A 25,117-nucleotide genomic window follows, 5' to 3' on the forward strand; every position below is an offset into this window, starting at 1 on the left:
AACTCTCCCTGTAACCCCAATACTAACCCTCCCTATATAGCCCAGATACTAACCCTGCCTGTAAACCCAATGCTAACCCTTCCTATAGCCCCAATACTAACCCTCCCTGTAACCCTAGTACTAACCCTTCCTATAGCCCTCAGAATATTCCTCTCTGTACCCCCAAATACTAATCCTGCCTGTAAACCTAATACTAACCCCTCCATGTAGCCCCAATACTAACCCTCCCTGTAACCAATACTAACCCTCCATATAGCCCTAATCCTCCTTGTAACCTCATTACTAACCCTCACTATAGCCACAATACTAAAACTTCCTGTAACCCCAATACTAACCCTCCCTGTAAACCCAATGCTAACACTTCCTATAGCCTCAATACTAACCATCCCTATAGCCCCAAGAATAATCCTTCCTGCAACCCCAATACTAACCCTCCCTATATCCCCAAGAATATTCCTACCTGTAATCCCAAAATTAACCCTCCCTGTAAATCTAATACTAACCCTTCCTATAGCCCTAATACTAACCCTGCCTATATCCCAAAGAATATTCCTCCCTGTAATCCCAATATTAACCCTCCCTGTAAACCTAATACTAATCCTCTCTGTAACCCCAGTACTAATCCTCCCTATAGCCCCAAGAATAACCCTCCCTGTAACCCCAATACTAACCCACCCTATAGCCCTAATAATAATCCTCCCTGTAACCCCAATACTAACCCTTCCTGTAACCCCAATACTAACTCTCCCTGTAACCCCAAGAATAATCCTCTTTGTAACCCCAAGAATAACCCTCCCTATAGCCCCAATATTAACCCCTCACTGTAACCCCATTAATAACCCTCCCTATAGCCCCAATACTAACCCTCCTTGTAACCCCATTACTGACCCTCAATATAGCCCCAAGAATAATCCTCCCTTTAACCCCAATACTAACCCTTCCTATAACCCCGACACTAACCTTCCCTGTAAACCCAAAACTAACCCTCACTGTAAACCAAATGCTAACACTTCCTATAGCTCCAATACTAACCCTCCCTATAGCCCCAATACTAACCCTAACTATAGCCCCAAGAATAATCCTCCCTGTAACCGCAATACTAACCCTCCCTGTAACCATAAGAATAATCTTCCCTGTAACTCCAATACTAACCCTCCGTATAGCCCCAAAACTAACCCTCCCTTTAACCCCAATACTAACCCTCCCTATAGCCCCCAATACTACCCCCCCCTGTAACCCCAATACTAACCCTCCCTATAGCCTCATTACTAACCCTCCCTGTAACCCCAATACTAACCCTCCCTGTAACCCCAATAATAACCCTCCCTGTAACCCCTATTACTAGCCCTCCCTATAGTCCCAAGAAAAATCCTCCCTGTAACCCCAATACTAACCCTCCCTATAGCCTCATTACTAACCCTCCCTGTAACCCCAATACTAACCCTCCCTATAGCCTCATTACTAACCCTCCCTGTAACCCCAATACAAACCCTCCCTATAGCCACAATCCTAACACTAATCTTCGCTGTAACCCTAACACTAACCCTTCCTGCAACCCTAACATTAACCCTTCCTGCAATTCTAACACTAATCCTCCCTGTTATACTATACAGGATATCTAACAAGATCCTAAGAAGTTTTTCCTCAAGGTGACTAATGGCTGCAAAGCTTCGGTCCTCCACTTAGACATTGCATTGCCAATCCTGGTAAAGAGATACTACACTATACACACTGGTGGCAGTCTCTACCGCCCCTTTAAAAAGCGTTCCACAGTGGATCGCTTTCCAGAGGGTGAGACAGCAGCTTTCAGGCATTCATAAGGCAATAGTGCCACCTCCTGAAAGCCTGTTGTATTTTGCTGAAAGGGGATTCTGCATTGAAATACGGTGCCACAACTGCAAGCAAAGCATTTCTAATCAGGTACAAAATGACTGTTAGGAAAAATGTAGCCACACCTTTAAGCCATAAGTGGAATTCCCCCTCCCCAAGCTTGGCTGAACTTCCATACCACATGTGTGAGACTTTTCCACAGCCTGGCCACATACAAAGGCCCAATATCTAAGTAGCACCTTCAGACGTTCCAGGAGCATAAATTACACATCTAATTTAATTTCTACCTATAACAATTTTGAAGGCTCTGGAGCAGCAGGACAATGGAAACGCCCACAACATGACCCCATTTTGGAAAGCAAACACCCCAACATATAATCTATGAGGCATGAGCTGCAGATAGGTACTCAGGTAATCTGATGGGCTGGAGACAGGTACTCAGGTACTCTGATGAGCTGCAGATAGATACTCGGGTACTCTGGGCTGGAGACAGCTACTCCAGTACCCTGATGGGCTTTACACAGGTAGTCAGATGGGCTGGGGACAGGTACTCGGGTACTCTGGGCTGGAGACAGGTACTCGGGTACTCTAATGGGCTGTGACAGGTACTTGGGTACTCCGAGGTGTTGTGAGAGGTACACTAATGGGCTGGTGACCCCAATCCTAACCCTCCCTATAGCCCCAATAGTATCCCTCCATGGAACCTTAATACTAACCCCCCATAACCCCAATACTAACCCTCTCTGTAACCCCAATATAATACTGACCCTCCATATAATCCCAATATTAACCCTCCCTATAGCCCCACGAATAATCCTCCCTGTAACCCCAATACTAACCCTCCCTGTAACCCCAAAAATAGCCCTCCCTATAGCCCCAATACTAACCTTCCCTGTAACCCCAACACAAACCCTCCCTGTAAACCCAATGCTAACCCTTCCTATAGCCCCAATACTAACCGTCCTATTAATCCCAATGCTAACCCTTCCTATTAATCCCAATACTAACCCTCGCTATAGCCCCAAGAATAATCCTCAAACACACCTCCAAGACGACCAATTCCTTCCTAAAGAAGCTGAGGGTAAAGGTGATGGACTGGCAAAGCATGTCTCCAGACCTAAACCCTACTGAGCATCTGTGGGGCATCCTCTAACGGAAGGTGGAGGAGCGCAAGGTCTCTAACATCCACCAGCTCCGTGATATCGTCATGGAGGAGTGGAAGAGGACTCCAGTGGCAACCTGTGAAGCTCTGGTGAACTCCATGCCCAAGAGGGTTAAGGGAGTACTGGAAAAAAATGGTGGCCACACAAAATATTAAAACTCTGGGCCCAATTTAGACATTGTCACTTAGGGGTGTACTCACTTTTCTTGCCAGCAGTTTAGACATTAATGGCTGTGTGTTGAGTTATTTTGAGGGGACAGCAAATTTACACTGTTATACAAGCTGTACACTCACTACTTTACATTGTAGCAAAGTGTCATTTCCTCAGTGTTGTCACATGAAAAGATAGAATAAAATATTTACAAAAACATAAGGGGTGTACTCATTTTGTGAGATAATATATATATATATATATATATATATATATATACTGTACAAACAGTATATATGCTGTATATATAGACACAGTATATACCACCCAGGATACAAAGGCCTAGAAACGTTATCAAGAATATTGGTTTAATAAATTTGTAGTGTACATGTGTTGATTATTGAATGAACAGGGTGAAGTGGATAAGGTCATGGGAGTGTATGTATGGGTGAAGGGGATGAGGTCATGGAAGTACATGTATGAGTGAAGGGGATAAGGTCATGGGAGTACATGTATGAGTGAAGGGGGTGAGGTCATGGAAGTACATGTATGAGTGAAGGGGATAAGGTCATGGGAGTACATGTATGAGTGAAGGGGGTGAGGTCATGGGAGTACATGTATGGGTGAAGGGGATTGGGTCATGGGAGTACATGTATGAGTGAAGGGGGTGAGGCCATGGGAGTACATGTATGAGTGAAGGGGGTGAGGTCGTGGGAGTACATGTATGAGTGAAGGGGATAAGGTCATGGAAGTACATGTATGAGTGAAGGGGGTGAGGTCATGGGAGTACATGTATGAGTGAAGGGGATAAGGTCATGGGAGTACATGTATGAGTGAAGGGGATGAGGTCATGGGAGTACATGGATGAGTGAAGAGGATGAGGTCATGGGAGTACATGTATGAGTGAAGGGGAGAAGGTCATGGAAGTACATGTATGAGTGAAGGGGGTGAGGTCGTGGGAGTACATGTATGAGTGAAGAGGATATAATCATGGGAGTATATGTATGAGTGAAGGGGATGAGGTCATGGGAGTACATGTATGAGTGAAGAGGTATGAGGTCATGGGAGTACATGTATGAGTGAAGGGGATGAAGTCAGGGAAATACAGGTAGGAAAGGGAAAGAAGCTGCTGTAGGGCTCCTCAGACAATAAGAATGTATTAGTGAAGAAGATCATTTCCCATGTATGTAGCACCAAGTTCTGCTCCCTTTTAGCATGTTTCCAACAAGAGATGTCCTCTGCTAATAATTCTAACATTACATGAAATAAATCCCACCATTGTGCTCTGTCATCTTCTATAAAGCTTACCTGTACTCGATCGGATCGTCTCAGTCCCCAACACCAGGCCAAGCAGGTCATATTGGTTGAGTGTTGAGCCATCCGGGGCTACGGGAACTGATTAGTCAGAACCATTCATGAAAGCATAACCCACTTCTGTACTGGGATAGGCATCTGTATAACAAGCACAAAATATACTGGGGGTTCAAACTGCTCACCACATATCCATAGAGTAAGAAAAACGTCCGTCCGTCTGTCTATCTGTCGGTCTGATTTATCCATTAGACTCCCACTCCTGTCTTTCTAATCTATCTCACAGGCAATACCCCTAGTGATACAAAAAATCTATTTTTGTAAGAACTTACCGTAAAATCCTTTTCTCTTAAGCTCATTGACAGACGCAGTCCTCTTTGATTAATATCAAATTGGGTTATACTGCCCTCTACAGGAGTAGGACACTAGGCAGAAGAAAACGTTCTGGCCACACCTTAGGGGCAGTCCCAGAGGGTATATCCTCTCTCTCTCTGCTACAGGATGTCAGTTATGTCACAAAGCAGTGTCAGAGAATTTAACCCAACCCAACTCAAAAGTAGAGGGGCGGGTACAGCGTCCATCAATGAGCTTAAGAGAACAGGATTTTACGGTAAGTTCTTACAAAAATCAATTTTTCTCTGTCGCTCATTGACAGACGCAGTCCTCTTTGATTAATATCAAATTGGGACGTCCCAAAGCAGTGCCACAAATGAGGGGTGGGATAAAGGAAATCAAAATCCAATCCAGAAGGCCCAACCGGTGCCAACTAGAAGTCTTAAAGGCTCATCAGACAAAAGGATGAGACTCAACTGAAAACCCACTAGAAAAAACCCTCGAGGTAGACCACCGGTCTCCTCAAATAGCGGCCTGCAGAACCTTGCGGCCAAAAGAGGCATCCGCCGATGCCATCACATCAACTTTATAAAATTTTGCAAAGGTATGCACCGACGACCATGTAGCCGCCTTGCAAACCTGAAGCACTGACGCCTGATGGCGAAAGGCCCATGAAGCACTAAGCGCCCGAGTGGAGTGCGCCTTAACAGGGACCGGAGGCTTCCGACACTTAATAGAATAAGCCTGTACCACCGTCTGTCTGATCCATTTGGAGATAGTCGCGGCAGATGCAGGCAACCCCTTCTTAGGGCCATCCGTGATCACAAAAAGTGAATCCGTCTTACGAAATGAATCCGTAGTATTCAAGTATACCCTGATCGCCCGAACCACATCCAAGGAATGCAACGCGAATTCCCGAGGATGAGTGGGCTTAGGACACAGGGAAGGCAATACAATGTCCTCATTCAAATGAAACTCTGAAACCACCTTAGGAAGAAAGGATGGATTCGGACGTATAACCACCTTATCCCTATGAACCACCAGATATGGGGAACGACAGGATAATGCGGCCAGTTCTGACACCCTGCGTGCAGAAATGATAGCCACCAAGAAGGCCACCTTCTGGGATAAAGTAAGCAAGGGAATCTCCCTGATATTTTCAAAGGGAGGTTTCTGAAGAACCGACAACACCAAATTAAGATCCCAAGGCAGCAAGGGTGCGCGAACCGGCGGAGCCAGGTGCCCCACTCCCTGGATGAAACTCCGCATCAAGGAATGAGTAGCCAGAGGCTTCTGAAAGAAGATTGCTAATGCTGAAACCTGACCCTTGATGGTGCTCAAGGACAGTTTCTGCTCAACCCCCTTTTGCAGAAAGGCCAATATTCGGGCCACCGAGTAAGAACGTGGAGGGAACCCAAGGGATTCACACCACGCGATATAAGACTTCCATGTGCGACGATAGACTTTTCTGGAAGTCGCTTTCCTTGCTTTAATGCTTTCCTTGCTTTAATTAGAGTAGGAATAACTGAAGATGACAACCCTTTGTCCTTCAGTACCTGGGTCTCAATAGCCAGGCCGTTAAAGCCAGCGATCGTAAAGCAGGATGGAAGATCGGTCCCTGAGACAGCAGATCCTCCCTGAGAGGAAGTCGCCAAGGAACGTCTGCGACCAGCCTGACCAGGTCGGCGTACCAGGCCCGACGAGGCCAGTCCGGAGCTACCAGGATAACTGGAATTCCCTCCACCTCTATCCTGCGAAGAAGTTTCGGCAGCAACTTGAGAGGAGGGAAGGCATACAGTAGCTGACACTGCCGACCAGCGAGTCTGCGGCGTCTGCTAGAGGATCGCGGGAGCGAGCTACAAACCTTCCTGTTGAGCCGAGGTGCCAACAGATCCACATTCGGGGTGCCCCAACGAAGGCACAGTTGGTGGAATACCTCTGGATGAAGAGACCATTCCCCTTGATCCAGAATCTGACCGCTGAGATAATCTGCCTGCCAATTCTCCACCCTCGGAATGAATACCGCGGAGAGAGCTGGAACAAATCCAACGAAGAATGCTGGCCACTTCTATGGCCGCCAGGACACTCTTGGTGCCCCCCTGGTGATTGACGTAAGCCACTGCTGTGGCATTGTCCGACTGGATCCGCACCGGGCTGCCCCGGAGCTGCTCGGTCCAATGAATCAGACAAAGTCTGATCGCTCTCAGTTCCAATACATTTATCGGTAACCTGGACTCTTCCAGGGACCAGAGCCCCTGAGCAGATAATGTGCCGAAAATTCCTCCCCACCCGGATAGACTGGCATCCGTGGTGACAATCGTCCAGTATATTGGAAGAAATGACTTCCCCTGGCTGAGCATCGGAGACCGAAGCCACCAGACCAGAGACTCCCTGGTCCGCTCGCTCAGTCGGATCCGATTGTCCAGGGAATCGGGATTCCGGTTCCATTTGAGAAGAATCTCCTTTTGAAGGATTCGGGTATGGGACTGGGCAAATGGTACTGCCTCGAAGGAAGCCACCATCAGACCTAGGACCCTCATGCAAGTCCGAAGGGAAGGCCAGTTGATGGACAGTAACAACTGAATCGTTGACTGAATCTTCTGGAATTTCTCCGCATGGAGAAACACTTTTGCCAGGAATGTGTGTAAAATTAGACCCAGATATTCCAGCCTCCTGGTGGGAACCAGAGATGACTTCTGCAGGTTCACCAGCCACCTGAACTCTTGCAAAGAGATCATGGTGATCTCCAAGTTTAGCAACAGAGTCTGCGGAGACTCCGCATGAAGCAGAAGATTGTCTAGGTAACCAAGAATCGATATGCCTCGCTGTCGCAACAGCGCCAAAACTGGGGCCAGCACCTTTGTGAAGACCCGGGGAGCCGAGGCGAGACCAAAGGGTAACGCTGCAAACTGATAATGGTTCTCTCCTACGGAAAAACGCAGGAAACGCTGATGTCCTGCGTAAATGGGAATGTGAAGATAGGCATCCTTGATGTCTATGGACGCCAGAAAATCCCCCTGATGCAGGGAGGCCGCTACTGTGCGAATGGACTCCATCTTGAATTTTTGTACCCTAACAAAAAGATTGAGTGCTCTTAAAGTCCAGAATTGGACGCACCTTGCCCTCTTTTCTGGGTATTGTGAATAGGTTCGAATAGAACCCCTGAAAACGCTCTGTCCAAGGAACGTGTACCACCACTCCTTGTTGCATCAAATCCGTTACTGCCCCCTGCAAAGCTTCTAAGTGATCCGGGGATAGTCGAATATTGGAAGGGAAGAATCGCACCGGTGGAAGTGATCGAAACTCGATCTTGTATCCCGACCGTATGACTTCGCGAACCCATTTGTCCGGGATTCTGGAAAGCCATGGATCCGGAAACCGGTGAAGATGTCCCCCCACCCCAGATATGGGTGGGGGCGCACCTTCAGGCTTTAGTAGTCTTATCTTCAGCTCTGGAAGAGCTGGACTTTTGTTTACCCGACCAGTGCCCCTTGAAACCCCCTGGAGGGGCTTTGGAGGACTTTGTCTTATCGCCCGCCCCCGAGGGGCGAAAAAACTTTTTATGAGTGGAAAAAGGAAGGCCCCCGTCTCTGACGAGGTCCTTTACCCTTAGTATTCTGTGGTAAAAAAGTGCTTTTGCCCCCAGTGATATCCTTAATAATCTCATCCAAGGTGGCCCCAAACAGGCGATTCCCTTGAAAGGGGAGATTAGCCAAAGCTTTTTTGGAACCTTGATCCGCCGACCAGCACTTTAACCACAACACACGTCTGAGGACCACTGCTGAAATCGATACACGCCCCAACAATGGAGTGGCATCCAGAGCGGCGTCACAGACAAACTGTAGCCCTTGTATCATCTGCTCCAGCAAGTCTGATACTGCCGGGGGGATACTTCTCCCCTCTAAGCCACGGCGTAACAACTTGGTCCATTCTGTCAATGTTTGTGAAACCAAACCAATTGCAATCACTGGCCTAAAGGCTGACCCTATCAGGGAAAAAATGGAGCGGGATAGCGCTTCCACCTTACGATCCACCGGATCCCTAAAGGACGGAGCGTCCTCCAACGGGATAACAGTAGCTTTATTTAGTCTGGAAATCGGTGAATCCACCAATGGTGGTACCGTCCATTTCTTAAGTAGAGATTCCTAAAATGGATAGCGCCTAGCAATCCGTTTGGAAATACCAGGGGTCCGCTTTGGACAACCCCATTCCTCTTTAATTATGTTACCAAAACATTTGGGCAAGGGAAACACCTTCGCCATCTTGGTAGGTTTGAGAGTACCAAAAGGAATTTCAGTATCCGCTACCTCTGCCGGTGTAACCTCAAGTCCTAAGGTTTCCCGGACAGACACAATTAGTGCATCCACCAACGCTTCTTCTTGTGCTATGGCGGAAGCAGAGACGGTACCTGAGACACAAGCCCACGAAGAGGGACCTGCAGCCACAGCGACAGGCTCAGAATCTGTATCTGATATATCAGATGAAATAGGGGTAGGCGGGGGTCGTTTCTTTGCCCCCCGTCCCTGACAGGCCACCTCCACCCGGGATACAAAAGACTCCAGGACCGCTGATAATGCATCTATAGTGAGTGGAGAGTTGGAGGGTCCCGTGGCCACCTCGAGGGGATCAGGTGGGGATACATGTGTCGCAGGGTCCATGGCAAAGCCAGGCACCTGTCAGCAAACAAATGACAAAATTTGCAATTAAAGAAAAAAACGTTTTCTCTTTAAGGTAATCCCTCAGCGCAATAGCGCCCCTCAGTGACCACTTGCTTTGGAGCCCCCTCAGCAAAAGAAGAGATACCCCCAAGGCTTACCACCTGATGCACAGAAGTTCCTATCAAACTGCTCTCAGCGCTGTCTTTACAGGACAGGAAGTTTTGTGGATTGTTTTACCCGGGTAAAGGAAGCGGCCCCGCCCCTTCCGGCACTCCCACCGCTGCTCCACGAGTCTGGGTGGATCCAAGATGGCCGCCGCCATAGCGGGGACATCTGGGCTACGCCAAAATGGCGGCCCCGCGTGACCCACGATAGCATGGCGCTCCGCGCGCCGTGACCGCTCTGCAGCCGACCGAGTTACATCAGTAACTCCCGCGGCCCCATACCTGACCCCTTTAGACTGACGCTTGATGGCGTCCTGGGTCCATGCTGCAGCCGACCGATCGCTCCAAAAGCCAGTGTTCCATGCTGCAACCGACCGACCCACCGGTAGGTATCTGACAGTGAGAATGCCTGTGATGCCATCCCTGACAATCTCGAAGGGATGTTGTTCCGTGCCCCTGACAACCTTAGCGATAGAACGGTAAGTGTCTTGACAAACTGTATGACCGAGTTACTAGTAATGCGGCTCCATACTCCACCTTTACACCTTTGTCGTGACTTACAGGATAGTAAGCTCTTGAACCAAGCCTTCTGGAATCTTTACAGGACAGGTCTTACTTACCAACCTTATATCGGTGGGGAAGATAGGAGGAGTATGTTTACCGGATAAAGGGGAACCCTGGATTATGAGGGTCCGATTATCCCACGGAGGGGCCCGCGTCCACCCGACAGAGGAAGAGGGGGACCTTCTACTTACCATACCGAAACCGGCGGGCACAAACTCCTGACAGAACCCCTCTTCACCGTGGCTGGGGGGCTGTCGGCCAACACAGACGCCGCGACTCCAATCCAGATTGGTCGTAGGCGTCCTGGCGAGATGTTTAACTCGCAGGGCCAGTCCCCGACCAGTGGGACTATGTCGCGGCCGACCCAGCGCGAAGCTAGGGCCTGCACGCGTTCGCAAGCCGGCTGGGGTGACCACTGGATCTCAACATCCAGCCCGTCGCCCAGCTCCAGCATAATTGCTTGCATGTGTCGCGGCCGACCCAGCGTGGAGCTGGAATCTGCACGCGCTTGTAGGCCGGCTGGGGTGACCACTGGACCTCAACATCCAGCCCGTCGCCCAGATCCGGCATAATTACTTGAATGTATCGCGGCCGACCCAGCGCGGAGCTGGAATCTGCACGCGCTTGTAGGCCGGCTGGGGTGACCACTGGACCTCAACATCCAGCCCGTCGCCCAGATCCGGCATAATTACTTGAATGTATCGCGGCCGACCCAGCGCGGAGCTGGAATCTGCATGCGCTTGTAGGCCGGCTGGGGTGACCACTGGACCTCAACATCCAGCCAGTCGCCCAGATCCGGCATAATTGCTTGAAGATCTCACAGGAACAACTGGAGAAAAAAGCTAACTAAAAAGGATTTATCTAAAAAAATCTTGCCAGGACCGAAGATCCCAGCAAGGAACTTAGGTCCTTACTCCTGACTAGACAGAAAAAAACTGACATCCTGTAGCAGAGAGAGAGAGGATATACCCTCTGGGACTGCCCCTAAGGTGTGGCCAGAACGTTTTCTTCTGACTAGTGTCCTACTCCTGTAGAGGGCAGTATAACCCGATTTGATATTAATCAAAGAGGACTGCGTCTGTCAATGAGCGACAGAGAAAAACTAATTTTTTTCTTATATGCATTTAGTGTAACCATATGGTGGTGGCCATACTTCCATTTGACGTCCAGCAGGATAGACCGATCTGCGCGCCCCCGGGGGGAGGGCACGCAGAGCGGCGATCAGTGGTGCGGTGTGGCATCTCTGATCCCGGTAAGAGCCTAATGATGTAGGCTCTTTACGATGTGACCAGCTGTGTCCAATCACAGCTGGTCACATAGTAAATAAGAAGTGCCGTTGATCGGCTTTCCTCAGCTCGCGCCTGAGTAGAGGAGAGCAGATCGGCGGCTCTCCTTATTGGGGGGGGGGGTCTGTGCTGGTAATCAGAGCATTGATTATCTAGAGCCACCAGGGATGCCAACCCATGGCCACCAGGGATGCCAATCAGTGCTCAGGGAGCCTGTCAGTGCCCTCCTCATCAGTGCTGCCCACCATTGCCATCTATCAGTGCCGCCCAACAGTGCCCATCAGTTCCACCTATCAGTGCCAGCCAGTGCCGCCCATCAGTGCCCACCAATGCTGCATATCAGTGCCACCTATCAGTGCCCATCAGTGTCACCTATTACTGCCAACCAATGCTGCATATTAGTGCTACCTATGAGTGCCACATATCAGTGCCACATATCAGTGCCGCCTATCAGTGCCCATCAGTGCTGCATATAAGTGCCGCCTATCAGTGCCCATCAGTGCTGCATATCAGTGCCGCCTATCAGTGCCCATCAGTGCTGCATATTAGTGCCTCCTCATCAGTGCCTGCGAGTGCGGCCTCATCAGTGCAGGAAAAAACATATTTATTTACAACATTTTATAACATAAACAAAAAAAAACTGTTTTTTTTTTCAAACTTTTGACTTTTTTAAAATTTGTTTAGCAAAAAAGAAAAAACCTTGCGGTGATCAAATACCACCAAAAGAAAGCTCTATTTGTGGGGAAAAAACGACATAAATTTGGTTTAGGTACAGCGTTGCATGACTGCGTTATTGTCATCCAAAATGCAACAGCGCTAAAAGCTGAAAATTGCCCTGGGCAGGAAAGGGGTGAAAGTGCCTGGTATTGAAGTGGTTAAAAAATACACTTTATTGAGTTAAAAAATAAGAAAACTGTAAAGTTAGCCAAATTTTTTCTATAATGTGAAAGATAATGTTACGCCGAGGGGTTGTATAGTTCTATATAGAGGTGGGCGGAGGGGTTCTATAGTTGCACTATATAGAGGTGGGGGGGGGGTTGTGTATAGAGGTGGGGGAGGGGTTGTATAGTTCTATATAGGGGTGGGGGAGGTGTTCTGTAGCATCCTATTGGAAGACGCTCTCTTAGGTCATATAATACAGAATTCCCCTACAGGACACAACATCCGGGGACTCCTCCCCCTCCTGGGCGCAGCTGAGACATGTGGTAATCCTGGGACTAGTAGTTCCTCAGCAGCCCCGCCCCCTTCACGACCTCTGGTCCTGGATGAAGGTTTTGCTCCTCCTTGCTAAACCATTAATCTCCCTCCACTTCCTTGTTTACAGGAAAAGTCCCGAAAAGGAAGTGACGTCATCGCTCTCCTGGCGCCATATATGTTGAAGGCAATAGCCGGTCTATCGCCTATATTTTCTTTTTTTTTTTTTTTACTTTTAAATTTTTATTGGAATTTTAATTTAACAATTTCAACAATAACATTTACAATTCTTTACTACTTCTGCCTCATTGCTTGGTACATGTAACAACAGTTAGGAAAATGATGAAAATTATGAAAATTACCGGAGCACAAAGTAACAGTTAAAGGAGAAAAAAAATACAAAATATATATATATATATATATATATATATATATATATATATATATATATATATATATAAATAATTAAATAAAACACAGCATGCCGAATTAGCCTACCCCCAATGGGAACTACCTGTAAGCGGATTTGGTTATTGCCTATATTTTCTAATATAAAAGGGATTTAAAGTCAGTTTCTGGGGTCGGCAATAATTTGCGTACCACAGAGACCCCGCCTACGAGGAGAGCGGGCATCCTGGGACTTGTAGTTCATACACAGAGAATCCTCCATAGAGGTCTATGAGGACATGCTTGGACTTGTAGTTCATACACAGAGAATACTTTTATGTACAATCTGTACAGGCAGAGATGAAATGATAAGTATTTAAACTTAACATTAGAAAAAATAAAAAATTTAAAATTGAAAAAAAAAAAAAATTGAAATAGATAAAAAAAAAAAGAAGAACTCTGCGTTGTATAAAATATTCTCCTAATATTTATTGCATCCAATAGGAAACATTCCAGTTTTATCAATATGTAGTACTACAGTCTATAGGATTTCATTATAAGGAACAAATCGGATCATTTCCAGCTCTGCTGTATCCCCTAAACCAGATCCATCCTGTTCAAAGCGGCTGGCAGAGCCCAGATGAGCCAATCATAAGCGGTGGTGTTTTTTTTTTTCTGACGAATTTTGCAGCAGCTGTAAAGTGGTGGTTGTTGTTGTTGTTGTTTGTCAGTTGAGTTTTGCAGCAGTTGTAAAGCGGTGGACACTGAGACTATATAAAGGCCTGCGGCAGGTGCAGACTGGCAGTTGGTTTTTGCTCTCAGCTGAGACAGGTGTTCTGAAAGGAGCTCTTGGTTTTTTCTCACTGAATTTTCAAGGCATTCAATTTCCAGATTGGTATTGAGTGTTGATTTATAACCATCTATTGATAGCGATCCCCAATTTACCTCTTTATTTGTTGTAGTAATTAACATTTCTTGTCAGTTACTAATCTTTACAAAAATGAGGAATTTAATCCTTGTGATTTTTACTCTATTGTCCACATGGGGAGGAATACGAGAGGTCCCTGAACCCTCTCCAGAGATCCCCATGCCCCTCAAGATAGAGAATTTCAATGCACCGGTGCAGATTGTGGAGAACTTGGGCAATGAAATTGAAAATGACCCTTCAGAGATTCACATGTTAGAGGAGGAGACTGTGAAGTCAGTGGGGGGATCAGGGGAGATTCCATGGGTTTTTAAAATATTATTCCCATTCTTAGACAAGAAAAAAGGCTCCCAAACAGCCCCAGACACCCACATTCCGGTGAAGGAGCCCAAGATCGAGTCCACAGAGCAGACAGTGGACAACTTGGACAGAGAAAAGGAAAATGACCCCCCAGAGAACTACGTGAAGAATGAAGGAGTTTTTAAAATACTCCTCTCATGGTTAGGAAAGCAAAATGTCCCACAGGAGGCCCCAGAGATTCACATTCCAGTGAAGGAGTCCAAGATCGAGTCCACAGAGCAGACAGTGGACAACTTGGACAGAGAAAGGGAAAATGACCCCCCAGAGAGCCACGTGGAGAATGAAGGAGTTTTCAATATACTCCTCTCATGGTTAGGAAAGCAAAATGTACCGCAGGAGGTCCCAGAGATCCACAAGCCAGTGAAGGAGTCTAACGTCAAGCCCACGGAGCAGGAAGTAGATGATTTGGTAAAAGAAACCACAAACGGGCCACCAGAATCCTCCAGCTGGTTTTCATTACTGGCCACCGGTGCATATTGGTGTTGGGTAACACTTGTAATAAGTAAAATCATTCTGAAATACATCCTGCGGAGAAATGACCTGGCCAGAATATTAGGGCAACTTCTGGTTTTCATGAATATGATTCATGTAATTTATGAAGTGCTGAGCAACTTCAACTTCCAATGGTCCAGCGAGGATGGAGGCCCACCATTGCTTACAGATATTGGAGAAGGATATTGTTGGTCAGAACACTTTCAGGGTTTTGTCTTAGTGATGATGATGATGCTTGTACTGCTGCTAGAGGAGCTTGTAGCACTGCTGGTGCTGCTTGTATTATACTTCAAGCCCTTTAACCGATTCTTTCCGCCATCGAATGACAACATGACCCCACCAACAAGTGGTCATAGCACCTCAACAACGAGTAGCGATAGCACTCCATCGAGTGATGATGACATCACCCCACCAACAATGGAGGAAATCAGTAAAAGACTCATGGATAACATCGTTCGTCAAGTGCTAGCAAGTGCTGGCCCCATCAAGCCTCTGATTTCCCTGGATTTAAGAGATTTCCCATCAAGTGCTAGCGGTGGCACTGATGGTTACACAGAGACTCGGCCATCCAAGCCACCAAATCCGCCATCAAGTGCTAAGGCTGGCATCAATGCTTACACACAGACTCCACCACTTAAGCCAAAAAGGCGCCGCTACGTCGCCTGCCAGTGTCCAAGTGATAATGTCACCCCACCACCAAGTGATAACATCATTTCATCATCAAGTATTTCACCCCAGATGAAGGAGCTCAGGAGAAGCAGCAGACTTAGGCGCCTCAAGAACTTTTTGCGTCATTAAAGGGACAGCGCACTCAATAAATAGACTCCTGCCTTTGGATGGAGAACATCTCTTTGGTGCCTCTAACCCAAACCCTAACCTTTAGACAACTTCACAAAGCATGTCAGTGGTGGTAAGAGTTTTTATTTCCCCCCCAGCAGGAAAAGCCTAGACCACAAGCTGTCACAAGCCTTAGGCCTCTAAACCCCCAACCTTGTAGACAGGTGCTATTGAACATCTTGCAGGGACGCCCCTACTTTTCAAAGTGGGGGAACATCTGTTGACCTTTGCAGACACCTCTGCAGAGCAGAACTTTGGCTTGTTTTTCCTGGACACCAAATCTCTTACCTGTGTCCGAGATACTTTCTGACCAGGTGTCCACAAAGGCCAACAAATGTTAAAGTAGGAGCGTCCCTTCAAGATGTTCAATAGGACCTGTCCACAGGGTTGGGGGATGGGGGATTAGAGGCCTAAGGCTTGTGACAGCTTGCTTGAGGGCCAAGCTTTTTTTGCTTGGGGGAAATGAGAACTCTTACCACCACTGACGTATTTTGTGAAGGTTTCTAATGGTAAGGATTAGAGGCACCAAAGAGACGTTCACCAATCGATAGGCGTAATCACCAAATTAATAATATGAAATATGTTGGAATCGCTGTCCTGCAAGCCAGAGTCTTAGAGACATATACAAACCTAACAACAATCATTATTTTAAAAATGAAATAGTGCCATTACTTATGATTTAGACAGAGAGCTAACACTTTGTCTGAGCCGCCTTAAAGAAGAACTTCATTAAATTGTCAGGGGAAAAAAACCTTAGAAACCATCACCTGTTAAAATAATGAACACTTCCGTGAAATGTGTGTAATGAAAAAATATAGTATATATATATATATATATATATAGCAGGAGTGTGTAATGTAAAATATAGTATAGGGGTGTGTAATGTACAATATAGTATAGGGGTGTGTAATGTACAATATAGTATAGGGGTGTGTAATATAAAATATAGTATAGGGGTGTGTAATGTACAATATAGTATAGGGGTGTGTAATGTAAAATATAGTATAGGGGTGTGTAATGTAAAATATAGTATAGGGGTGTGTAATGTACAATATAGTATAGGGGTGTGTAATGTACAATATAGTACAGGAGTGTGTAATGTACAATATAGTATAGGAGTGTGTAATGTACAATATAGTATAGGGGTGTGTAATGTACAATATAGTATAGGGGTGTGTAATATAAAATATAGTATAGGGGTGTGTAATGTAAAATATAGTACAGGAGTGTGTAATGTACAATATAGTATAGGGGTGTGTAATGTACACTATAGTATAGGGGTGTGTAATGTAAAATATAGGAACACAAATTTTATTTGGGTGCAGCGTTGCATGACCGTCCAATTGCCGGTTAAAGTAGCACGTTCTTTTTACACTAAGCTTTAATGTTACAATACAGCATCTGATGAGTGTGGTCCCGATGTATTTTGGCTGTAATCCAAGATGAAGGCCCCCCCTCCTAAGCGCTTGCAATAGACAAAATGAATTTATCCTGCTCAGTGGGGGTGGGTCTTAGAGAACAGATGCTACAAATGGGCAGCACAGAGGTTTAGTGGTTAGCACTATTGCCTTGCAGCGTTGGGATCCTTGGTTCAAATCCTGACCAGGACTCTACCTGCATGGAGTTTGCATGTTCTCCCTGTGCTTGCGTGGGTTTCCTCCGGGTACTCCGGTTTCCTCCCACACTTCAAAGACATGGTGATAGATTCCCACTGCTGCCTCTCTGTCCATTGAGGACAGAGAGAGCCAAGGGAGCCACTGATCTCAGGCACAGTGCTGGATAAAGACCAAGCTCTTCTTCTCACAATCCAAACACACTCCTCGCGTTGGTGGTGCAGTGGTGAGCATAGCTGCATATCCAGCAGCTGACCCGGGTTCGATTCCCGGCCAACGCAATCGCCAAGATGGCTGCCTCACCTGCTAACTGTTTTGATTCCCTAGGGAGAAATCTGCAATACAACTTAAATGCTGAGGAATAAAATGTAAAACAGTGCGAATGTTTATTCCTCCCTGTAACCCCAATACTAACCCTCCCTATAGCACCAATAATAACCCTCCCGATAGCACCAACAATAACCCTCCCTGTAATCCTAACCCTTCCTACAATACTAACACTAACCATCCCTGTAACCCCAATACTAACCCTCCCTATAGCCCCAAGAATAACCCTCCCTGTAATCCCAATATTAACCACCCTATAGCCCCAAGAATAATCCTCCCGGAAATTCCAATACTAACCCTCCCCATAGCCCCAAGAATACTCCTCCCTGTAACCTTAATACTAATACTCCCTGTAAACCTAATACTAACCCTCCCTATAGCCCCAATACTAACCCACCCTGTAACCCCCATATTAACACTCCCTATAGGCCCAAGAATATTACTCTATGTAGCCCCAATACAAACCCTCCCTAAAGCCCCAAGAATACTCCTCCCTGTAATCTTAATACTAATACTCCCTTTAAACCTAATACTAACCCTCCCTATAGCCCCAATACTAACCCACCCTGTAACCCCAATACTAAAACTCCCTATAGGCCCAAGAATATTCCTCCCTGTAGCCCCAATACAAAACCTCCCTATAGCTCCAATAATTACCCTCCTTAAAGCCCCAAGAAAAACCCTCCCTGTAATTCCCAATACTAACCCTCCCTGTAATCCAAACCCTTCCTGCAAGCCAAACTCTAACCCACCCTGTCATCCCAATACTAACCCTTCCTATAGCCCCAATACTAACCCTCCCTGTAAACCCAATGCTAACCCTTCCTATAGCCCCAATAGTAAGCCTTCCTATAGCCCTCACAATATTCCTCTCTGTACCCCCAAATACTAATCTTCCCTTTAAACCCAATACTAACCCCTCCCTGTAGCCCCAATACTAACCCTCCCTGTAACCCCAATACTAACCCTACCTATAAACCCAATGCTAACACTTTCTATAGCCCCAATACTAACCATCCCTCTAATCCCAATACTAACCCTTCCCATAGCCCCAAGAATAATCCTCCCTGTAACCCCAATACTAACCCTCCCTATATCCCCAAGAATATTCCTCCCAGTAATGCCAATATTAACCCTCCCTGTAAACCTAATACCAACCCTTCCTATAGCCCTAATACTAGCCCTCCCTGTAACCCCAGTACTAATCCCAAGAATTTTCTTCCCTGTAACCCAAAACGAACCCTTTCTATAGCACCAATAGTAACCCTACCTATAGCCCCAACAATAACTCTCCCTGTAACCCCAATACTAACCCTCCCTGTAAACCCAATACTAACCCTCCATATAGCCCCAAGAATAAATCTCCCTGTAACCCCAAGATTATCCCCCCTATAGCCCCAAGAATAATCCTCTCTGAAAACCCCATACTAACTGTCCCTGTAACCCCAAAAATAATCCTCCCTGTAACCCCAATACTAACCCTCCCTATAGCCCAATTACAACCCTCCCTGAACCCCCATTACCAACCCCCCACATGGCCACAATACTAACCCTCCCTGAACCCCCATTACCAACCCCCCACATGGCCACAATACTAACCCTCCCTGTAACCCCATTACTAACCCTCCATATAGCCCCAATACTAACCCTCCCTGTAACCTCAATACTACCCCCCCCCCTGTAAACCCAATGCTAAACCTTCCCATAGCCCCAAAACTAACCCTCACTGTCACCACAATACTAAACCTCCCTATCGCCCCAAGAATATTCCTCCCTGTAACCATAATACTAATCCTCCCTGTAAACCTAATACTAACCCCTCCCTATAGCATCAATACTAACCTTTCCTTCAACCCCAATACTAACACTCCCTATAGCCCCAATACTAACCCACCCTGTAACCCCAATACTAACACCCCCTATAGGCCCAAGAATATTCATCCCTGTAGCCCCAATACAAACCCTCCCAATAGCTCCAATAAATACCCTTCTTAAAGCCCCAAGAAAAACCCTCCCTGTAATCCCAATAATAACCCTCTTTGTAATCCAAACCCTTCCTGCAAGCCTAACTCTAACCCACCCTGTCATCCCAATACTAACCCTCCCTATAGCCCCAATACTAACCCTCCCTGTAAACCCAATGCTAACCCTTCCTATAGCCCCAATACTACCCTTCCCTGTAACCCCAATACTAACCCTTCCTATAGCCCTAAGAATATTCCTCCCGGAAACCCCAATACTAAATCCTCCCTGTAAACCTAATACTAACCCCTCCCTATAGCCCCAATACTAACCCTCCCTGTAACCCCAATACTAACCCTCCATATAGCCCCAAGAATAACCCTACCTGTAACTCCAATACTAACCCTCCCTTTAGCTCCAAGAATAATCCTCCATGTAACCCCAATTCTAACCCTCCCTGTAACCCCAAGAATAACCCTCCGTATAGCCCCAATACTAACCTTCACTCTAACCCCAAGAATAACCCTCCGTATAGCCCCAATACGAACCCTCACTGTAACCCCATTACTAACCCTCCCTGTAAACCCAATACTAACCCTCCATATAGCCCCAAGAATAACCCTCCCTGTAACCCCAAGATTATCCCCCCCTATAGCCCCAAGAATAATCCTCCCTGAAAACCCAATACTAACTGTCCCTGTAACCCCAAGAATAATCCTCCCTGTAACCCCAACACTAACCCTCCCTATAGCCCAATTACAACCCTCCTTGAACCCCCATTACCAACCCCCCACATGGCCACAATACTAACCCTCCCTGTAACCCCATTACTAACCCTCCATATAGCCCCAATACTAACCCTCCCTGTAACCTCAATACTACCCCCCCTCCCCTGTAAACCCAATGCTAAACCTTCCCATAGCCCCAAAAACCCCCAATACTAACACTCCCTATAGGCCCAAGAATATTCCTCCCTGTAGCCCCAATACAAACCCTCCCTATAGCTCCAATAATTACCCTCCTTAAAGCCCCAAGAAAAACACTCCCTGTAATCCCAATAATAACCCTCTTTGTAATCCAAACCCTTCCTGCAAGCCTAACTCTAACCCACCCTGTCATCCCAATACTAACCCTCCCTATAGCCCCAATACTAACCCTCCCTGTAAACCCAATGCTAACCCTTCCTATAGCCCCAATACTAACCCTCCCTGTAACCCCAATACTAACCCTTCCTATAGCCCTAAGAATATTCCTCCCTGAAACCCCAATACTAAATCCTCCCTGTAAACCTAATACTAACCCCTCCCTATAGCCCAATACTAACCCTTCCTGTAACCCCAATACTAAGCCTCCCTTTAGCTCCAAGAATAATCCTCCCTGTAACCCCAATTCTAACCCTCCCTGTAACCCCAAGAATAACCCTCCGTATAGCCCCAATACTAACATTCACTCTAACCCCAAGAATAACCCTCCGTATAGCCCCAATACGAACCCTCACTGTAACCCCATTACTAACCCTCCCTAAAGCCCCAATTCTAACCCTCCCTGTGACCCCCTTACTACCTCCCTGTTACCCCAAGAATAATCCTCCCTTTAATCCCAAAATTAACCCTCCCTATAACCCCAATACTAACCTTCCCAGTAAACCCAACACTTACCCTCCGTGTAAACCCAATACTAACCCTTCCTTTAGCCCCAATACTAACCCTCACTATAGTCCCAAGAATAATCCTCCCTGTAACCGCAATACTAACCCTCTGTGTAACCCCAAGAATAATCCTCCCAGTAACCCCAATACTAACCTACCCTATAGCTCCAAAATGAACCCTCCCTGTAACCCCAATACTAACCCTCCCTATAGCCCCAATACTAACCCTCCCTATAGCCCTAATCCTCCCTATAACCTCATTACTATCCCTCACTATAGCTCCAAGAATAATCCTCCCTGTAACCCCAAAAGAAACCCTCCCTATAGCCCCAAGAATACTCCTCCCTGTAACCCCAATACTAACCCTCCCTATAACCCCATTACTAACCCCCTTATGGCCACAATACTATCCCTCCATGTAACCCCATTACTAACCCTCCCTGTAAACTCAATACTAACCCCCCTTCCTTTAAATCCAATGCTAAACCTTCCCATAGCCCCAAACTAACCCTCCCTGTCACCACAATACTAACCCTCCCTATAGCCCCAAGAATATTCCTCCCTGTAACCATAATACTAATCCTCCCTGTAAACCTAATACTAACCCCTCCCTGAAATCCCAATACTAACCCTCCTTGTAACCCCAATACTAACCCTCCATATAACCCCAAGAATAACCCTCCCTGTAACTTCAATACTAACCCTCACTATAGCTCCAAGAATAATCCTCCCTGTAACCCCATTACTAACCCTCCCTAAACACCCAATTCTAACCCTCCCTGTAACCCCATTACTAACCCTCACTATAGCTCCAAGAATAACCCTCCCTTTAACCCCAAAATTAACCCTCCCTATAACCCCATTGCTAACCTTCCCAGTAAACCCAATGCTAACCCTTCCTATAGCCCCAATACAAACCCTCATTATAGCCCCAAAATAATCCTCCCTGTAACCGCAATAGTAACCCTCCGCGTAACCCCAATAATAATCCTCCCTGTAACCCCAATACTAACCCTCCCTATAGCCCCAATACTAACCCTCCCTATAGCCAGGGCTTTTTTTCTCAGAGAATAGGTGCAGGAACTCCTCCTTTCTAGGTATCTCATTGTCTCCGCCCCTATCAACCTTCAAGAATCGTTCCTTGGTTCCAACCCCCACCCACCTCCCAGTACTGCCCCTTTCAGAGAATATAGAACCAAGTAACATTTGTTAACGTTAACAAGAAAAGCAGTAAAATAGATCCCCTGCAGCCAGGAACAATGAATTTCCCGGCAACAATGGACCACGTGCAACAAAATACCCCCAAAGCAACAATAGACCCCCGACAGCAAAAACAGATCCCACCCGCAGCCAGAATCAAAAGCCTCTTCAGATCCCTCCCAGCAATAACTGACCTCCAGCAACAGAAGAGCCACCTCCAGCAACAATGGATTCCCCATAGCAACAACAGACCTCCCCCTCAGGCAAAAATAGATCCCATCGAATGACAATAGATCCCCAATATCAATAGATCCTAAAGCACACCCCAGCACCCCTGGCCATTACATGAATTTAGTGCTGGGAGGTGACAGCACTGCGTTCCCCCGTATTCCCGCTGAAAAAAAACCCTGCCTATAGCCCTAATCCTGCCTGTAACCTCATTACTAACCCTCACGATAGCTCCAAGAATAAACTTCCCTGTAACACCAAAAGTAACCCTCCCTATAGCGCCAAAAATAATCCTCCCTTAAACCCATTACTAACCCTCCCTATACCCCAAGGATATTCCTCCCTGTAATCCCAATACTAACCTTCCCTGTAAATCTAATACTAACCCTCCCTGTAACCCCAAGTACTAACCCTCCCCATAGCCCCAATAATAACCTTCACTGTAACCCCAATACTAACCCTCCCCATAGCCCCAATAATAACCTTCCCTGTAACCCCAATACTAACCCTCCCTATAGCCCCAAAAAAAACCTTGTAATCCTAACCCTTCCTAAAATCCCAACACTAACCCTCCCTTTAACACCAAAACTAACCCTTCCTATAGCCCAATACTAACCCTCCCTGTAGCCCCAATACTAACCCACCCTAAAACCCCAATCCTAATCCTCCCTATAGCCCCAATAAAAATCCTCCCTGTAACCCCAATACTAACCCTTCCTGTAAACCCAATACTAACCCTCCCTTTAACCCCAACACTAACCCTCCCTTTAACCCCAAGAATAACCCTCCCTATAGCCTCAATATTAACCCTCACTGAAATCCCATTACTACCCCTCCCTATTGCCCCAATACTAACCCTCCCTGTAACCCCATTACTAACCCTCACTATAGCCCCAAGAATAATACTCCCTTTAACCCCAATACTAACCCTCCCTATAACCCCAACACTAACCTTCCCTGTAAACACAAAACTAACCCTCCCTGTAAACTCAATGCTAACCCTTCCTATAGCCCCAATACTAACCCCCCTGTAACCCCAATTCTAACCCTTCCTATAGCCCCAATACTAACCCTCCCTATAGCCCCAAGAATAACTCTCCCTGTAACCCCAATACTAACCCTCCCTATATAGCCCAGATACTAACCCTGCCTATAAACCCAATGCTAACCCTTCCTATAGCCCCAATACTAACCCTCCCTGTAACCCTAGTACTAACCCTTCCTATAGCCCTCAGAATATTCCTCTCTGTACCCCCAAATACTAATCCTGCCTGTAAACCTAATACTAACCCCTCCCTGTAGCCCCAATACTAACCCTCCCTGTAACCAATACTAACCCTCCATATAGCCCTAATCCTGCTTGTAACCTCATTACTAACCCTCACTATAGCCACAATACTAAAACTCCCTGTAACCCCAATACTAACCCTCCCTGTAAACCCAATGCTAACACTTCCTATAGCCTCAATACTAACCATCCCAATAGCCCCAAGAATAATCCTCCCTGCAACCCCAATACTAGCCCTCCTTATATCCCCAAGAATATTCCTACCTGTAATCCCAAAATTAACCCTCCCTGTAAATCTGATACTAACCCTTCCTATAGCCCTAATACTAACCCTGCCTATATCCTAATACTAACCCTGCCTATATCCCAAAGAATATTCCTCCCTGTAATCCCAATATTAACCCTCCCTGTAAACCTAATACTAATCCTCTCTGTAACCCCAGTACTAACCCTCCCTATAGCCCCAAGAACATTCCTCCCTGTAACCCAATACTAACCCTTCCTATAGCACCAATAATAACCCTCCCTGTGACCCCAATACTAACTCTCCCTGTAACCCCAATACTAACCCTCCCTATAGCCCCAAAACAAACCCTCCCTGTTACCCCAATACTAACCCTCCCTGTAATCCTAACCCTTCCTACAATCTTAACACTAACCCTTCCCCATTAACCCCAATACTAACCCTCCCTATAGCCCCAAGAAAAAACCTCCCTGTAACTCCAATACTAACCCTTACTATAGCCCCAAGAATAACCCTCCCTGTAACCCCAAGACTACCCCCCCCCTACAGCCCCAAGAATAATCTTCCCTAAAATACCAATATTAACCCTCCCTGTTACCCCAAGAATAATCCTCCCTGTAACCCCAATACTAACCCTCCCTATAGCCCCATTACAACCCTCCCTGAACCCCCATTACTAACCCCCCACATGGCCAAAATAGTAACCCTCCCTGTAACCCTATTACTAACCCTCCATATAGCCCGAATACTAACTCTCCCTGTAACCTCAAAACTAACCCCCCCCCCCCCCCTGTAAACCCAATGCTAAACCTTCCTATAGCCCCAAAACTAACCCTCCCTGTCACCACAATACTAACCCTCACTATAGCCCCAAGAATATTCCTCCCTGTAACCATAATACTAATCCTCCCTGTAAACCTAATACTAACCCTCCCTATAGCCTCAATACTAAC

The sequence above is a fragment of the Pelophylax lessonae genome (genome assembly GCF_965119305.1).
Source record: "Pelophylax lessonae genome assembly, chromosome: 7".
Taxonomy (NCBI): Eukaryota; Metazoa; Chordata; class Amphibia; order Anura; family Ranidae; genus Pelophylax; species Pelophylax lessonae.